The 18,532-nt window shown below is 36.3% G+C and overlaps 1 protein-coding gene across 1 annotated transcript in view; it reads right to left on the bottom strand.

Moving 5' to 3' along the window:
• The window catches only part of LOC125352283 (aldehyde dehydrogenase 1A1-like), a 180,973-nt gene that overhangs the window by 156,875 nt on the left and 5,566 nt on the right, over positions 1-18,532 (bottom strand). The window lies entirely within an intron of this gene.

Genomic DNA, 18,532 nt, shown 5'->3' with positions numbered 1-18,532 from the left:
GAAGCATTATTTTAATTTCTGGTTAATAATATCTTGCTTTTTAATCTACAGTATAGAGCATAAAGAATTGTGATATGCTATAAAGTAACCATAAAAGGAACCTACAAAAAAAGAGTAACGATATCATGCACAAAGTGCTAGATAAATCAGTCATCACAAATGATTCATAAATATTCTTTTACAAAATGTTTCAAAAACATTGCAAAAATAGATCATCATAAGAAATTCAAGGATATGCTGCTATTATGTTTTAATCTTTTTCAAATAACTGACTTCTGGGAGTCAGTTGAGCGGAGAAAAACACCAAGAACTCCTTTATAAGGCACCATATGCAGACTTTTAAAGGCCTTATAGAAGTATGTTTTAGATTCAAAAACCTGTCTTCTGAATTGGCAAAATTCAAAATGAAACAACCTAAAAGATTATTCTATTAACAATGATGTCTCTACAGAATAGACAACATGCACTAAGTAAATGTGAAGAACTTGGTATGGAACTAAATCTCTTTATCCATTTTGTGAAGCTATCACATAACACTTGGCACTAAGTGGTTTATATTGAACAGGAATAATCGTCAATATTGAGTGCTTTAAGTCATTAAAGTAGCTGAAGATTTTGCCTTTTCATTCATAAATTTGATACCTGCTCTGTTTGTTCCTGGTTCTTGACTATTCATATCAATCAAAAAAACAAAATATATACCAAATCATTGAATAATTTGTTTGCCTCCTATAATAGCATTTAGCCCTAAAAGAATGTAAATTAATTACTTTAATTAATGGGTCAAACGTTACAGGACTTTAACAGTATCACTTTAAACTTTAGCTGCATAGACTGATAATAAATTATATATTAATAAGGTTTCCATTTTTTTATATTTTCTGTAGTCCCATGTTACAGACAACATTTTGTTTTGGTAAGATGCAGTGTTTCTAGCTATTCAGGCTCATGTTCAATTTGCTGTGCTACCATGAACTATTAGTGTTCTAGGAAATTCACACAGCACACAATTTCGAAGCACAATTTGTCATCACTAAAATATGAAACCAGTTTACATTCCCACAAACAATGAAGTAGGGTTCCCTTTTGGCCACATACCCTCCAATGTTTATTATTGTTAGTTTTTTTTTGGGGGGGGGGCAGTTTTGGGCCTTGGACTCAGGGCCTGAGCACCATCCCTGGCTTCTTCCAGCTCAAGGCTAGCACTCTGCCACCTGAGCCACAGCGCCCCTTCTGGCCGTTTTCCATATATGTGGTGCTGGGGAATCGAACCCAGAGCCTCATGTGTAGGAGCCAAGCACTCTTGCCACTAGGCTATATTCCCAGCCCTCAATGTCGTTTTGATTTGCATTTCTTTTATGGCCAGTGATGTAGAGCACTTTTTCATATGTCTCTTGGCCATTCTCATTTCCTCATCAGAGAAGTCTCTTTTTAAGTCTTTAGCCCACTGGTTCAGCCACTCTGGAAAACAGTATGGGGATTCCTCAGAAGGCTAAACAGAGAGCTCCCCTATGACCCAACAGCCCCACTTTTGGGCATCTACTCAAAAGACCACAAACAAGAACACACTAAAGCCACCAGCACAACAATGTTCATCGCAGCACAATTTGTCATAGCTAAAATATGGAACCAACCCAGATGCCCCTCAGTAGACAAATGGATCAGGAAAATGTGGTACATATACACAGTGGAATTTTATGCCTCTCTCAGAAAGAATGACATTGCCCCATTTGTAAGGAAATGGAAGGACTTGGAAAAAATTATACTAAGTGAAGTGAGCCAGACCCAAAGAAACATGGACTCCATGGTCTCCCTCATGGGGAATAGGCTACTCACAGCAGAGGAACACAAGAGCCTAATAACTATGCCCCTATGAATGCATAAGATAATGCCAAGTGAAATGAACTCCATGTTATGGAAATGAGTGATATATCACTGTTGTAATTACTTTCAACATGCCCTGTGAAACCGTAGCTTCTATTGTTGATGATGCTCTTGTATTCCCTTCCTATGGTTGTATCTGCACTATCACTGTATCTTATCTGAGTATATTGGTAACTGTATATACTGGTATTAGAACTAGGAAAGTGGAAGGGAATACGAAAATCGAGAGACACAGGATAAAAAGACAAACCACTACAAAAGCAATACTTGTAAAACTGGTGTAAACCAAATGAACAACTCACAGGGGGGGGAGAGGGAAGGGGGCAGGGGAGAGGGGGGAATGAGGGAGGAGGTAACAAACAGTACAAGAAATGTATCCAATGCCTAACATATGAAATGGTAACCTCTCTGTGCATCACTTAGACAATAAACAAGAAAAAAATAAAAATAAAAATAAATAAAAATGAGACACAGGAAAAAAAATATGGAACCAACCCAGATGCCCCTCAGTAGATGAGTGGATCAGAAAGATGTGGTACATGTACACAATGGAATTCTTTGCCTCTATCAGAAAGAATGACATTGCCCCATTCATAAGAAAATGGAAGGACTTGTAAAAAATTATACTAAGTGAAGTGAACCAGACCCAAAGGAACATAGACTTTATGATTTCCCTCATTGGGAATAATTAGCACATGTCTAGGTTAGTCCTAGTAGAAGATTACAGTAGCTCAATAGCTATGTCCATATGAACACATAAGATGATGCTAAGCAAAAAGAACCCCAAGTTATGGAAACAAGTGGTGTATCATTGTTGTTATTTTCAACGTATCATGTGAAACTATTCTCTTTTTTTTTTATCTTTCTTTCCATGGTTTTACCCCTGATACAACTGTAACTTGTTTTAATTGTTTAACATTTATAGCAAAATAAAATCTTTTCTGAGTTGAGAGATTCAAAAGTTAAGTGATTTGTAGAATATTTGCATCAGTTTATTGAGTTTTAAACCTAGCTTACTAACTCATTAGTTTTCAAGTCATTTTGAAATATTTTCTATATAATCCAGTGTGATTTATCAGTTGTTGCAAAGCTTACAACATATAAATCACAAATTTATTTCTAAATTCATTTTAAGAATGAATACCGTCAGCTGCAATGTGATTACTTTAATAACTTTTTCACTCTAAAGTGCACGTGTGTGTGTGTGCACATGTGCACACATGCAGGCATGCACTCTCACTGGTATCGAGGCTTGAACTCAAGGCCTGTATGTTTCCCTTAGCTTTTTTTATTCAGGCTAGTGCTCAACCACTTGAGACACAGCTCTGCTTCCAGACTTTTGGTGGTTAATTTGTGATAAGAGTCTCATGGAACCAATGCAACAGTGCCACTAACAAGACAATATATTGGAAATTAAGTGTGCAACTAGGGGCAGGGAGGAGGGCGAGGGAGAGAAGGTGGGAGAAAATGAGGGAGGGGATAACAAGTATGACAAGAAATGTAAACACTACCTTATGTATGTAACTGTAACCACTCTGTACATCACCTTGATTAAATAACAATACAGCTTAATAGCTGTGTACATATGAACACATAAGATGATGCTAAGTGAAATGAACTCTAAGATATGTAAATAAGTGATTTACCATTGTCAGTATTTTCAATGTGTCATCTGAAATTATGCCACTGTCTTCTGTTTTTCTTCCCTAGGGTTTTACCCCTGACATTACTGTTACTGATTTTGGCACCCTGTGATAAATATATATATATATATATATGTTTATATATATATATGTTTAGTGGAACTAGGAAAGGGAAGGGAACATCAAAGTGGAGAGACAAAGTATAAAAGACAAACCAATGTAACGATAATACTTACAAAACTATATGCTGTAAACCAACTGTACAACTCATGGGGAAGTGGGGAGGGAAATGGGGAATGGAGAGGAAAATGAGGGGCAGGAGGAGTGTAATGGGGGGGAGGTAAAAAGTTGGATAAGAAATGTAGTCACTGCTTTACGTATGAAACTGCAACTCCTCTGTACATCACTTTGACACTAAATAAATACATTTAATAATTAAAATATACTAGTTAGAGCTGTTTTTTAAAGGGTCTCACGGACTTTCCTTCCCAGGCTGACTTTGAACTGCAATTCTCAGATCTCAGCCTCCTGAGTAGCTAGGATAATAAATGTGAGCTGCTGGTTTCCATCGTAAAGTTCTTTGTTGTGTTTTCTTTTGTATCTGGGGTGTTTCTATTCTGCTTGCATTTGGTATTGCAAACTGTCTCTATTCTTTCCTGTAGGTTCAGTCACTCATTCATTAACTTCTGTAGGTCAAGGGAACAGAAGTGTGGAATTATTACTGCAACACTACTTGCAGAGACAATCTTGTGAGCCAGAAGGAAAATTTGAGAAGCTGGTGGTAGTAAGTAGAATAAGTATGTTGAAGAGACTTTAATTTCTTAGTTAAAACACAGAATTAATGTCACTCTCTAAGAGACAGTAGATCACATTTCAACACTGAAAACAATATACACAATTGGAGGAGAGTTATAATATCAGTTTGAGAGAAAATATTTCCAATGAAGAAGAAAATGCAGCTGGGCTGCCCATATATCAGTATACTTAAAGGAAAGTTTTATATGGGAGATTGCTGCCTCCGGCTGGTCCAGCTTCAACAGATTGTGTCTTATTCAATGGGGAATAACAGTATTTGTGTTTCCTCTCATAACTCAAATTCAGTGTAAATTGGTAAAATTCAAAATGAAGCAAAGCTAAAATGTTATTTTATTAACTAAAATGTCTAAGGAATAGTCAACATGTGTCTCCTTAAGTTAAAGGGAGTTATTATTTTTTAATCCTGAGAAGACATGTTCCCTATAAATATTTCTGTGGCAGATTCATAGTTTTTTATACTTTTATTTACTTATTTTTCTTCAGGATTGGGGTTTGATCACAGGGACTTGTACTTGCTAGGCTGGTTTTCTACATCATCAGCAGCAAATAAGTCCTTGTAACCATGGAATGAATATCTTGCTATCCAGGGCAGTTTTGCCAGCTTAAACAAAATAATGAAAGGGAGTCATTTAACAAATCCAAATTGACAAAGTGACTTATACATTTCTGTACTAATATACATATAGAAACACATATGTATGTGTGTGTATATATATATACATATATATATACAGGAATATATGTACGTGTGTGTGTGTGTGTGTGTGTGTGTGTGTGTGTGTGTGTGTGTGCCAGTTCCTGGAGGTTGAACTCACTGCCTGGGTGATGTTCTCTGACTCAAGGCTAAAAGTCTATTACATGAGCCACAGCACCACTTCCAAACTTTTCTGAGTAGTTTATTGGAGGTAACAGTCTCATGGACTTTTGTGCCCAGGCTGGGTTTGAGCTGTAATCCTCAGCTCTCAGCCTGCTGAATAGCTAGATTACAGGTGTAAGCCACCATCACCCAGGTTAGGTTTTTTGCTTTTTTTTGGAATTTAAATATTTTTTCAAGATTACATCTCCAGCTATTCTTTCACTCTGCAGTTTTGCTTCTGAGTCCAGAGCCAAAGATGTCATCAAGCCAGGGAAGCCATTGTCTCAGGATGGCTTTGGGAGAGGCTAAGTTGTTCTTGAACATCTTCCAGATCCACTACTCTTTCTTGTAGATCTTGAGTGGCTGGAATAAGGAAAAGAATAGAAAAAAAATTTAAATCAATGACACAAAAATTTGTAGCAGCCACGATGAAAAATTCTTGAATTTATTGTAAAACTATTATTGGTCAAATGAATGTTTTTCGTGTATTTCCTTAGTCAGTTGTTCTCAAAGTCAGGAAGTAGAGCATGACATACTCAATATTTATGGAATATTGACTTCATGATGAGCACTTAGTATAAGGTCAAAAATACAACAATGATCAAGACATTCAGAGTGTTTGATAAGGGTTTGTAATTTTCTGAAGGGAAAGAAGTAAAATACACAGCTAAACATATGCATGAAACCCACAAGATTTTAATAAATACCAGTAAAGAAAGAAACAGAGTGATAGTAATTAATTCCTAGGGAGACTTGATTAAGTAGAATTGGTTAGGGATGTTTTCTCAAATGGAGATTTTTGAAGTGAATATTAAGGCAATCAGTGTGTGTGTCTGTGTGTGTGTCCATGGGTGTATGTGTACAAGTAAATTTTCACAACTTTGTAAAAGGTGATGATTTTCAAATACAAGTAATTTCAATTTTTTCTACAAGTATTGTGAAGAGGATATTGTTATGCTATAGAACACTAACTCTGTTGATCATATATGTACAAGGAGGATTATACAAGGACTTGGCTCAGTGGCTCATATCTGTAATACCAGCTACTCATGAGCCAGAGATCATAAGGACTGAGGCTCAAAGCCAGCCCAGGAAGAACATTAATTAATTCCTATCTCAACCAATAGATTATAATCCCATCTATGAACAAGGCATATATAAGATGATTTCATTCCAAAGCCATCCTGGGTAAGAACACAGTATTCTAATTAAAAAGTAACTCAAAGTAAATCAAAGCTGGATGCATAGCTCAAATAAAGGTGACACATAGCAAGATCAAGGCCCCGAGTTCAAAACAGGGCCAGTGAAAGCAAAGATGGATAGAGATAGAAAGAAAGGAAGGAAAGAAGGAAGACAGAAAAACAGATGGAAGGAAAGAAGGAAGGAAGGAAGGAAGGAAAGAAGGAAGGAAGGAAGGAAGGAAGGAAGGAAGGAAGGAAGGAAGGAAGGAAGGAAGTGTGCGGGAGAGAGAGAAAGAAAGAGAAATAGAGAGAGGAAAAAACAGAGGGAGTGGGTAAGGGTGGGAGGGATAGAAATACAGACTACTGAAGATAACAATAATGATTAAAACTGTGAGTGATAATAAAATTCTAGCATTAGGTCAAAGAATTACTTAAAGCACAATGTTTCTGTGGATAGTTCATTTTCTGAGTAAACATTGCCAAAAGCCAAGTCTGCAATACACATATTTCAAAATAATGATGTCATCGCACGCCACTCATTCTTTTCAAACAAAATTATAGAATATTGAGTTAAATATGAAAGAATATAACTTAGTTATATTATTTTAATTTTATTTTAACAAACTAGATGGCTAAGTGGATTTAAAACATTGATGTGGCCTGGCAGCTGTTAGAATATTTTGTGTGACCATATATCTATCTCTCTCTATATGCATATATATATGTACATGCATATAATTTGTATTATGTGCACATATTCACATGTGTAGCACACATGTACATGTGTGAATACAGGTGTAAAACTATGTACACACAGGCATAGGTGTGCTCATGTATGTGTACACACAGAGGAAGAGCGGGAGAGAATGCATCTGATATAAAACACATGGTGAAAAATTCTTTGAATCTTTGTGGTGGTGACATTTTAATGAAATTTTATGTGAACCCATGTAAATTACTTCTGATGATTTCCTGGTAATAACAAATATAAATGAATGTTCCTACTGTACATACTGCACTTCTTTTCCATGTTTTTATCTCATCTATACTGGAAGAAAACTCTCTTGCAAAATACCTATTTGAATAAATGTTCAGAATGGTCTCAATCTTATTTGGAATCAAATTGTACAGAGAACTGGGGAATCTTTTAAGTATATCACTCTGAAGATTGTGAAAAAGGAGAAAGCAAAATACTTAAATCCGTTCATTTATTTACAAATTTATTTATGTTTTTAGTGTGTGTCTGGAATTTGTACTCAAGAGACTTTTGGCTTTCATTGGATTTTCTTCTTAAGGCTGAAAGCTAGCAATTGAGCCACACCTTTGCTTGCAGGTTTTTGATGGTTCACTAAAGATAATTGTCTCCTGGACTTTTCATGTCTGGGCTGCCTTTAAACCTGATCCTCATATATCAGACTCTTGAATAGCCAGGACTATATTGGCTTGCGACAACTAGCCAGTAACATTCTTAAATCTTAAAGACTTTACTCAGTATATACATAAAGCATTTTAAAGTAAGTGTGACTATCTAAATTTGAACATTATATTCAAGAATCCTCATGAAATGAAAGTTAAATGAACTTCATAGTGATTGTATCAGTTTGACATGCTACTAGCATATGTATTATAAATACAGATAATAAAATTAGATCACTCTGCGAACACAGAATAATAAACTTTGAGGTCACTAACTTTGTTAGTCTTCTACTATTTTTATAAAATATTTTCCTAACTTCCATGTTTCAATAAGCTTATTTTATAATTACACAAAATGAGGTTTAGTTCAAAGTGAAGAGAATTATCTTCATTATATTTATGTCTGTTCTTAGTTTACTTGTTTTAAAAAGTTTACTTTTATTTATTTAAAAGATAATATATTATTGTAAGTTTCATATGTATTATTATATACTATAAGATATACAACATTGTGGGGCTGGGAATATGGCCAGTGGCAACAGTGCTTGCCTCATGTACATGAAGCCTTAGGGTTGATTCCTCAGAACCACATATATAGAAAAGGCCAGAGTTGAACAAGAAATGTACTCACTGCCTTACATATGAATCTGTGGCACCTCTGTATTACCACACTTTGACAATAAAGAAAAAAAATTAATTAAAAAAGAAAAGAAAAAAAATTCAGAAGTGGCGCTGTGGCTCAAGTTGTTAGAGTGCTAGCCTTGAGCATAAAGAAGCCAGGGACAGTACTCAAGCCCTGAGTTCAAGCTCCAGGACTGGCAAAAAAAGAAAAAAGAAAGAAAGATATAGAACATTGTATATTCTATACTATTATATATTATTAATAAGTATGTGTCATTGTATGATATATTGAGCATGATAGGATTCAACTTAAAGCTTTACTTAGAATTGTTCAATTTTACAATGGAGGGCTGGGGATATGGCCTAGTGGCAAGAGTGCTTGCCTCATATACATGAGGCCCTGGGTTCAATTCCCCAGCACCACATATACAGAAAACGGCCAGGGGTGGCGCTGTGGCTCAAGTGGCAGAGTGCTAGCCTTGAGCAAAAGAAGCCAGGGACAGTGCCCAGGCCCTGAGTCCAAGCCCCAGGACTGGCCAAAAAAAAAAAAAAAAATTTTTTTTTACAATGGAGTGAAACCCATAAGCATTTGGGAGAAGCAGTACTTCTAATTTTGAATTTGGATTGTTTTCCTGGACCTGCACTGTGTCGTGTGAGCTCTGTTGTTTCTGGGCTGTGGGGGTAAGTTGCCATAGTTAGCCACACAATCACTAGGGAAGAATTCATACCCTGCAGTGAGCTTTGCTCAACTCTAATGATAAGGTAGGTGCACAAAATACAAAATTAACTGGTGATATTTTCAGTTTCCAATTTGTTTATCAAGATACAACACTAGAAAGATAGAGATGCTCTTATTTCTGGTGTGTGTGAATCACTTGTCAGTGAATCGCTCAAGATTTATTTTTCCTTACTTTCTGAAAATTATACACTCTTTAAGCTTTCATCTTGTCTTATTCCTTTTAATACTCCCCAAACCTGGCACTTTGCTTCATGAATTGTAATTCAGAAAAGAGTAACAATTATTTACAAATACCAAGAATGAATCTTTAACCTATGACAAGAAAAACGGACATACAACCCTCTAACTAGATATTTGCCAGGCCCAAGCTATGACAAGGAGAGCACATGGTTTGGGGCCTACCCTTTCTCTTTCCCACTTCTCACTTGTTTGGGTTGCTTGGTGCAGGAGGTATTTGTTTTCTTCCACTAGCTCATCATTTCTCTTCCTTAGAGCCTGTAACCAATAGAAGAAGGTAGATACAGGGACTGAAAATGCAACTTTCACTATCAAATTACTACTTCTATCATTATATGCACTTGTTCTTAAGACAGAAAAAAGATTTTTAAATCAGTTGTGATCTCCAAATTTAAGGGTATATGCAGGGGAGAATTCAAATGGTGGAATTCCTTAGAAAAACAACAAAACAAATACCATAAAACTGGTAGTAAATGAGATATATTGTGGGGAGGTGAAAGGGAAGGAAGTAGACAAATAAAATAGAAAGGTAAGGAAGAATGCAGTCATAATATTCAATGCATATCCTATGAGACTAGGAAAATAGTTTGGAAGGGATTAAGAGAAAGACGAAAGGGGTACTAATGATCAAGACACATTGAACTTACAAACTGATTTTTCTAATGGTAATTCCTTTGTATATTGATTTAAAAATAACAAAAATATAATCCTAAAAGTGAAGTCCTATAGAATATTGAACATTATGCTAAATGTATACACTGACTGAATATTCACATAAAGTAGCCTGAAGACCCTTAGGTCTTCAGCTCAAGGCTATCAATCCACCACAGCGCCATTTCTGGGTTTCTCGTATTTAACTGGAGATAAGAGTGTCACATACTTTCCTGCCCTGACTGGCTTTTAGCGGAGTTCCTCAGATCTCAGACTGAGTAGCTAGGGTTACAGGCATGAGTCACCAGCTCCCAGCCATTCATGTTGCTTCAAGTGACTATGTGTGAGAAATTGTGACAGCAGCAATTACTCCAACTAAAACTTGCACAGTTGCTCAAGAAAAAAAAAAAAAAACCATCCTTGGTCATTTTTCCAATGCATCTTAATTTTACTATCATACAAACAATGTTTGTAATTAAAAATGTAATTATGGAGTATGGATCATTTATGTGTGTGATAAAGGTGACTTCTCCCAGACTTTTTTTCTTTTCTTTTCTAGTTCTTCCTTTTTGCTGTTCTTAGGCAGGTCCTGCATCTTACTACAGGAGACTGACTGAGTGACTTTGGCTATGAAATGTCTTTCCTTTTCTAGAAGCCCAATTATCCATGTTAAATTGAAAAAGACACCAAATTAGGTAAATTATCTACAACTCTCTGTTAACTCTCTTTTAAAATTTCAAAACATAAGACAGAGTTTTTCTCCCAACAAGATAAAAGTTGGACACTCAGATTAACCATTATTCATCAGCACTGGCTTGAGAATTTGAACGCGGAGACAACTAGAAGCTTCCCATTACCAGGATTGCCTAACTTTGAAGGAATTTGCTGCAAATAGTTTTGAATTATAGGTCTTCCACCATAGTGAACGAGAACAGTAGAAAGAGCAGGAAAAAGAATGCATGGCAAATACAACACTCATTTAATTAACTAATATTTTGGTGAAACTGGTTATATTTGAGTTCTGCTTGTATTTGTCTCCTATGGGCCGGTGTGTATTGTATAGAGAATTGTTACATTTCTAGGAGAGTTTCATTTCTACATTACCTCCACTGTGCATTGCCAGTGTTTCTTTTTCTGAACTATTTGGTCATGGTACGCTTCAAAAATTCTTTTGAGTGTCTTTATTTTTCTGTCATGTCTATTCTGTAGAAAAAGAATGATTTAGGTTATCCTTTGGAAAGTGCTGTTAAATAAATAAAGGTTAATGGGGATGGATACATTAAGACGCTGAATCCTATTAAAATACTATGTCAAATGCATGCCCGTGGCTGTGTAATTCTAGGGACTTAGGATGAGGAGGATTGCTGTTAGAAGTCAAATTGTGAGCACAGACATATACACACACTATGTGAAGCACTAAAGTGCTTGACCAATTATTTTTCCAATTATTGCATACAAAAAGAATACAATGACAGGTCTTTTTAGGGTGAGGGTCCTACTGGGAGCAGGGAGGATGAATGGAGAGGATGAAGGAGGTTAGATATGGTCAAAATACTTCATGTACTTGTACAAAAATGGAACCATAAAGCTTGTTGATATAGGTTTGGGAAGTTGACTTATGAAGGTTGATCTGATCAAGGTACATGGTACACATATTTGTAGATGTTGAATAAAATCCTTGAACCACTAATTGATTTTATTAAATATGGAAAGAAAAATGTGTAGTATATAATCACAAATCTCTGTTCTTTACTACCTGGCCTAATCCATAAAAAGAAAAATACAGAAGCTTTGTTGAAGAAAAAGGAGCACCATTGTCAAGGCCACCCACTTCTCAGTATGCTATCACAATGAACAAGAACCTTAGATGTTGGGGGGCTGGGGATATGGCCTAGTGGCAAGAGTGCTTGCCTCCTGTACATGAGGCCCTGGGTTCAATTCCCCAGCACCACATATACAGAAAATGGCCAGGCGTGGCGCTGTGGCTCAAGTGGCAGAGTGCTAGCCTTGAGCAAAAAGAAGCCAGGGACAGTGTTCAGGCCCTGAGTCCAAGCCCCAGGAGTGGCCAAAAAAAAAAAAAGAACCTTAGATGTTGAATGTGAGATTCACACATGCGCACACACACACACACACACACACACACACACATGCATGTGCGCACACACATGCCATGTATCTTTTTGCTTGCATGTGTTAAATCATTGTTCAGCTCACAGGTAATAAACAACTGCATTAAAAAATATCATGATAAGAAAACAGCACTCTGTGGACAGTTCTTGATTTGTAAATAAAAGCACACAAGTCAGTCCTGGAAAGGTTAGCACTGAGCTTCAAAATTCTAATCTGAGTAGCTTAACAACTGAGCTGTAACAGAAGGTAACCTTAAACACAAGCCCCGCCAAAGTCTGTACAGAGGCATTTTGGTTTGGGTAATCTTTCCTGCTCTTTCCAAGCCTACCAGGATTTGAAAAATCATGCTTTATTTAGTATTAGTCCATAATTCTTTGAAAATGAAGAGAACGATACATTTAGTGATACAGATGACTCGTGCAAGTCATTGGGAAAAGGACGAAAGTCCTAAGAAAATTCAGGAAGGTTATTGACATAGCCCCAACACACTCCCACATCAGAAACTCTTTTGAGGTTTCTATTTCATATCAAACTATTTGTTTTTTCACAGTATTTCTACTTAGTAGCAATTTAGACCCATTTTAATTAGAAAAAGAACCACAAATTTAATGAGTAGGACAATGTAGTCTCTAAGCAATGTGTGAGTTCCAAATGTATAAATTCATATTTCTATGCTTCACCAAGGACATTAAACTGCTCATTATCTGGCATTTTTTCTATAGTTAAGATTTCAGAGAATAAGTATGAATGAATGCGAACATTCATCTCTCTCCACTATAATATTATCTCTAATAAAGACAGGAATTTTGCTCAGTTGATTCATTGCTATGTAGCTGCATTTGGCATACTGCTTGGCCCACAGAAGACATTTAATAAATATCGGAGTGGGAGCTTCAGAAATGAGGAAGAATCTGACAGAAATGAATGTGAGACAGTGAAAACTCTGGCTTCACTCCAACTTAATGTAGACAAGATTTCTGCGTTGATGAAATTAAAATCTAAGAGCTTTAGATACAGATATCTGAGGGTATTTAGTATCTACCTGGATAGTGTATGCAAACAAAAGGACATTTAAAAATATATGCCTTAGGTTTTTATCTTTTTAGTATATGTCAAGCTTGTGTATATGCTACTTGAGTGAAATGCAGATAATTAGGTATTGTATGTCTGCGTCTCTCCCTATATGTCTACATAAGTTTAGATGTGTCCCCAATGACAAATGCTCATCCTGAGCTTAAGATACATTTAGTGTTTGACACGATAAATTATATAGGATCCCAGTCATTAACATACAGAGGTCAAAGCAGGCTATTCATAGGAGTGGTGGACAAAGGCTAGATAGTTATGTACAGATGATCACATAAATCATATGATTCTATGAAATAAACTCCAAGAAAAGGAAACAAGAGACATTCTTTAGTTGTCATTGTTACTGTGTTTTATTTTGATTTTTGTCATGATTGTTTGTTTTTATTTTGGCGGGCATGGGAGGGCACACAAAAGGTGGAACAAGGATGAACATATACAACAGTGATACTAGACACTATGTGAAAAATGAACCAGATATCTTGAGGGTGGTCACAGGAGGGAAAAACTGGAAGAGAGGGACAGAAAGGGAGACATGGTTCAAAAAGAATTGTATTCATTACTCATTACCTGATTTATGTAACTGTAAACTCTCTGTATATTAACTCTATGAAAACAATTTTTTAAAAATACAGAGTTAAGGTTAGGTGAACTATGCGTAATTTACTCTACACTTGTTCCCAGTAGGGGGCACTGCCACCTGCCACTACAACTCTAATATTGTGAATCCCTGAGGACCCACACATATCTCAATGGCAATGTTTACTTACATGAAAACTATAGATTAAGATGATAAGATATGTTAATAGGTCTATCAGAACATAGGGTCCTCATAAGTAACCTAAGATCCATTATAATGTATTCAAATTTCCCGGAATGCTAGATCATAAGCTGAGCCAACAGTGATTTATTAGCATTTACTTAACACATAACTAGTAGAAAATGTTCATCATGATTCACCTTCTCTTCTTTTCTCATAAAATCCATTTGCTCAATAATTTGTTTGTATTTATGTTGCATTTGGTGCATGTCCTTTGTCATCTGTGAAAATGGAAGAAAAGCAAAAACTAAAACAATGACTGTATCAACTAACATACTACAATAGTACTCAATACTTTTAAGAGTCATCTGCAAACAAAGTTTATATGTGTGTGTGTGTCCCTCAGTTTTGAATCCAGGATCTTGTGCATGTCACGCAAGTGTTCTTTCAGGGAGCGACAACCTCAACCCACCTCAAACATTTTACTATTTGCTATACAAACAGCCTGCTTTAAACATTTACCATGTTTTTTTTCTATTAGTCTAGCAAATGAGAGAATTATTACTTAGAAAAGCATAGACATCTTCATTACCCAGCTATTATAGAGGGTAATTTGACATCTAAAAATGATTTATTTGGCCTGATTTTCTATGTCATCTCTTTTCTAAGTTATTCCTTGATCACAGGTCCATCTCATCTTCAATATATGCCACCTATATGAGATAAGTGTTGTCAGCATTTGAGAACAGAATTTTGCTCAATTTCACAGCTATCAGTATATTCTAAAGGCTCTGATGTCTTTCAGAAAGGCTGTTGCGATCATTCTAGAATTCTAAGAAGACCTTTTTCTGTTCTGATTAGTTTGGTCTGTCCTGAAATATAGGGTTCTGGAAATCTTCTTCCTGGAACACCAGAAACACACCAACCCTGAAAGAGTCTAAATAATAATCACAACTCTATGCAATGCACCCCCCAATGGCTTTGTTAATAATACTGTTGTGCACTTATAAAACTAATTTAGCATAGTTAAAGTTCCTCCTGTATTCCTTTTTCAGTTATGAGAAAAGACATCTAAAATCCAAGTATGTTATTGATTAGGATTGTCATATGTGTTATTCAAAAGTTAAATTTGGTGTGTTTATATGTTGTCAAAATGTTATTATCAAAACACAACATGATGGGGCTGGGGATATAGCCTAGTGGCAAGAGTGCCTGCCTCGGATACACGAGGCCCTAGGTTCGATTCCCCAGCACCACATATACAGAAAACGGCCAGAAGCGGCGCTGTGGCTCAAGTGGCAGAGTGCTAGCCTTGAGCGGGAAGAAGCCAGGGACAGTGCTCAGGCCCTGAGTCCAAGGCCCACGACTGGCCAAAAAAAAAAAAAAAACACAACATGATGGTAAGACATGATGGTACATGCCTGTAATCCCTGATACTCTAAAAGCATAAGCAGATAAGCAGGAAGATCTAGTCTAAGGCCAAACCAGTCCAAGGCCAGCCTAGAGCAAAAGCAAAAACCTGTCTGAAATATCAACTAAAACAAAAAGATCTTGGAATGCGATTCATCTCTTAGAATCCCCAGTTCAAATATCAGTGCAGACAATTTGTCATAGCGAGAATCTGGAACCAACCCAGATGCCTCTCAGTTGACGAATGGATCAGAAAAATGTGGTACATATACACAATGGTATTTTATGCCTCTATCAGAAAGAATGACATTGTCCCATTTGTAAGGAAATGGAAGGACTTGGAAAAAATTATACTAAGTGAAGTGAGCCAGACCCAAAGAAACATGGACTCTATGGTCTCCCTTATTGGGAATAATTAGTACAGGTTTAGGCAAGTCATAGCAGAGCATCACAAGGCCCAATAGCTATACCCTTATGAACACATAAGATGATGCTAAGTGAAATGAACTCCATGTTATGGAAACAATTGTTATATCACAGTTGTAACTACTTTCAACGTCCCATGTGTATCTGTAGCTTCTATTATTGATGATGTTCTTGTATCACCTTCCTGTGGTTGTACCTACACTATCTCTGTAATCTTTTCTGAGTGTATTGGAAACCGTGTATACTGGTATTGGAAAGTAGGAAATTGAAAGGGAATACCAAATTTGAGAGACACAGGGTAAAAAAAAGACAAACAACTACAAAAGCAATACTTGCAAAACTGTTTGGTATAAATGAACTGAACACCTGGGGGGGGGAGGGAAAGGGGGAGGAGGGAGGGAGGTATGAGGGACAAGGTAACAAACAGTACAAGAAATGTATCCAATGCCTAATGTATGAAACTGTAACCTCTCTGAAAAAAAACAAAAACAAATATCAGTGCAGAATAAAGAAAAAGAAGAAAAACATGAGGAGACAAGAAAGAGGAGGAATGGGGGTGGGGAGGGGAGAGAGGAAAGAGGAGGAGGAGGAGCAGGAGGGAGTAAAAGAAGAATTAGGAGGAGGTAGAGGAGGAGGAGGAGGAGAAATCAATGCCTAATTCTTGGAAATGACAACCAATACATTTTACTTAAGAACTATATGAAAGAAAAATATGAGCCATCTAAAAGTGGTCATTCTTCATAAATATTTGTGTGTGTTTTATGTATAATTGCCAAAGACACTGTGAATAAATTATCTTTAAAGAAGCCGTTATCTATATTGGCAATGCTTACTTGATTTTCTTCATTACAAATGGGTTTCAGTCTAATTATCATATATGATCTCCAAATTAATAATGTGCTGATTTTGCTCAACAAATCTTGCTGAACCAGGCCCATGTTATCACAGATACATTAAAAGGATAATTTAAAAGTGTGTTTGCTTAAAAATACAAACTCTCTTGTTCTCCAAACCCTCCTAAGTGAATGCTTGGCCTCTCCTTTGGCTGGTAGCATAACACAGAAGAGTGAAGAATGTAAAAGCAAGGATGAAAAGAATGAGAATGTCAGCTTTTGTGCACAGTGTTTAGAGTTTCCAGTTGTGGTTTTCATGTGATAATTCTTCAAATGTCAAGAATCAGACAGATGTTACATAGCATGTTGCCTAGTTGCCTAAGAGCATTTTTTCAGAGACAGGTTTCTTGAGTTTCAAATTCCACTTCTAACATGTACCATCTGTGAGGCCTTGAACAGTAGCTTAAAGCCTTTGTTTGCTTGACTATAAAATGGGAATAGCCGCAGTAACATTTTAAATTTGTTAACATAGACAGGTCATCTATACCTTTAGTTGATGCCAAATAAGGGCCATGTTTGCATTCTCCGTTATTTAAATTGGCTCCAATACATATATAGGTTTTCGTAGAACCCTAAGCAATTCAGATGGTCATTTAATATTTCTGTCTTAAACCTATATTATAGGCCAAGTACTATGATATATATGGACTGTATCCCTGAATAAAACACATAGAGACCCTTCTTGAGTTTTACTAGTCCTCAGAATGATAACCTAAAAATATTCTTTTTTCAAAGTTTTTGCTTTTTAATTGTAGTTACTAAGGTATCTAATTGAAAAAAAGGGTTAGGTTTAGTGATTCTGTAAACCAATTGTCTTAATTTACTAAGTGTGTGTGTGTGTGTGTGTGTGTGTGTGTGTGTGTCAGGCATGGTTGCTATCCCCAAGCTTTTTGCTAAAGGCCTTTCCTGTCCTGGCTGGCTTCAAACCACTATCCTCAGATCTCAGGCTGCTGAATAGCTAGGATTATGGGTTTGAGCCACTGGCACTAATATCTCATACTTCTTACATTTCATACATTATCTACAAGCTACTAAAACCTTAAAACTACATTTTATGTATATTCATTAAAGAAAATTCTGATATGTTCATGTGTGTGCACATGTGCAATATGTATCTTTCTTTTTTGGCAGTACAGGGATTTAAAATCAGGTTTTTGCTGTGGTCAGGTAAACAATCTACCACTTGAGCTATGCCATTATCCCTCTTTGCTTTAGTTTTGGTACACTTTCTCCTGTTTATACCTGTGCTGGAATAGAACATGATTCTTTCAGTTATGATTCTCCCATAACTGGAAAATGTACCACTGAACTCATATTTTAATGTCTAAGATAATACTGTGCTAACTTTTGCCCAGCAGCACAGTCTTAGACAATAAAAAGAGGATACTACCAATCTCTATCTCTGAAGTAGCTAAGGATATAGGTGTGAGCCACAATACTGATTTAAAATATCTTTCTTCATTGATTCTGAGATTTAAAAACTTGAGACAAGATAGAATTTACAACATACTGGAAGTCGTTGGAAGCCTGAAGATAGAATTTAAAACATACTGGAAGTCGTTGGAAGCCTGAACACCAACTTCACTCATAGAAAGTGGGCTTCTCATATTAATGAAATTGTTTTTTCATCTACAATCTAAAAATAGAGATGACCCTGCCTTTCAGAAATATTTAATGTGTTGTAGTAGGAGAATGGATGGCTATGCCCCTCAAAGGAAATCTACCGTGTATCTTTGTTTACCAACCTGTTTTTTTTTTTTCAAATTTACAAGCCGTTTTACAA

This window comes from Perognathus longimembris, chromosome 1, assembly GCF_023159225.1.
Source record: "Perognathus longimembris pacificus isolate PPM17 chromosome 1, ASM2315922v1, whole genome shotgun sequence".
Lineage (NCBI taxonomy): Eukaryota > Metazoa > Chordata > Mammalia > Rodentia > Heteromyidae > Perognathus > Perognathus longimembris.
This window is presented reverse-complemented; position numbering and strand designations above follow the sequence as displayed.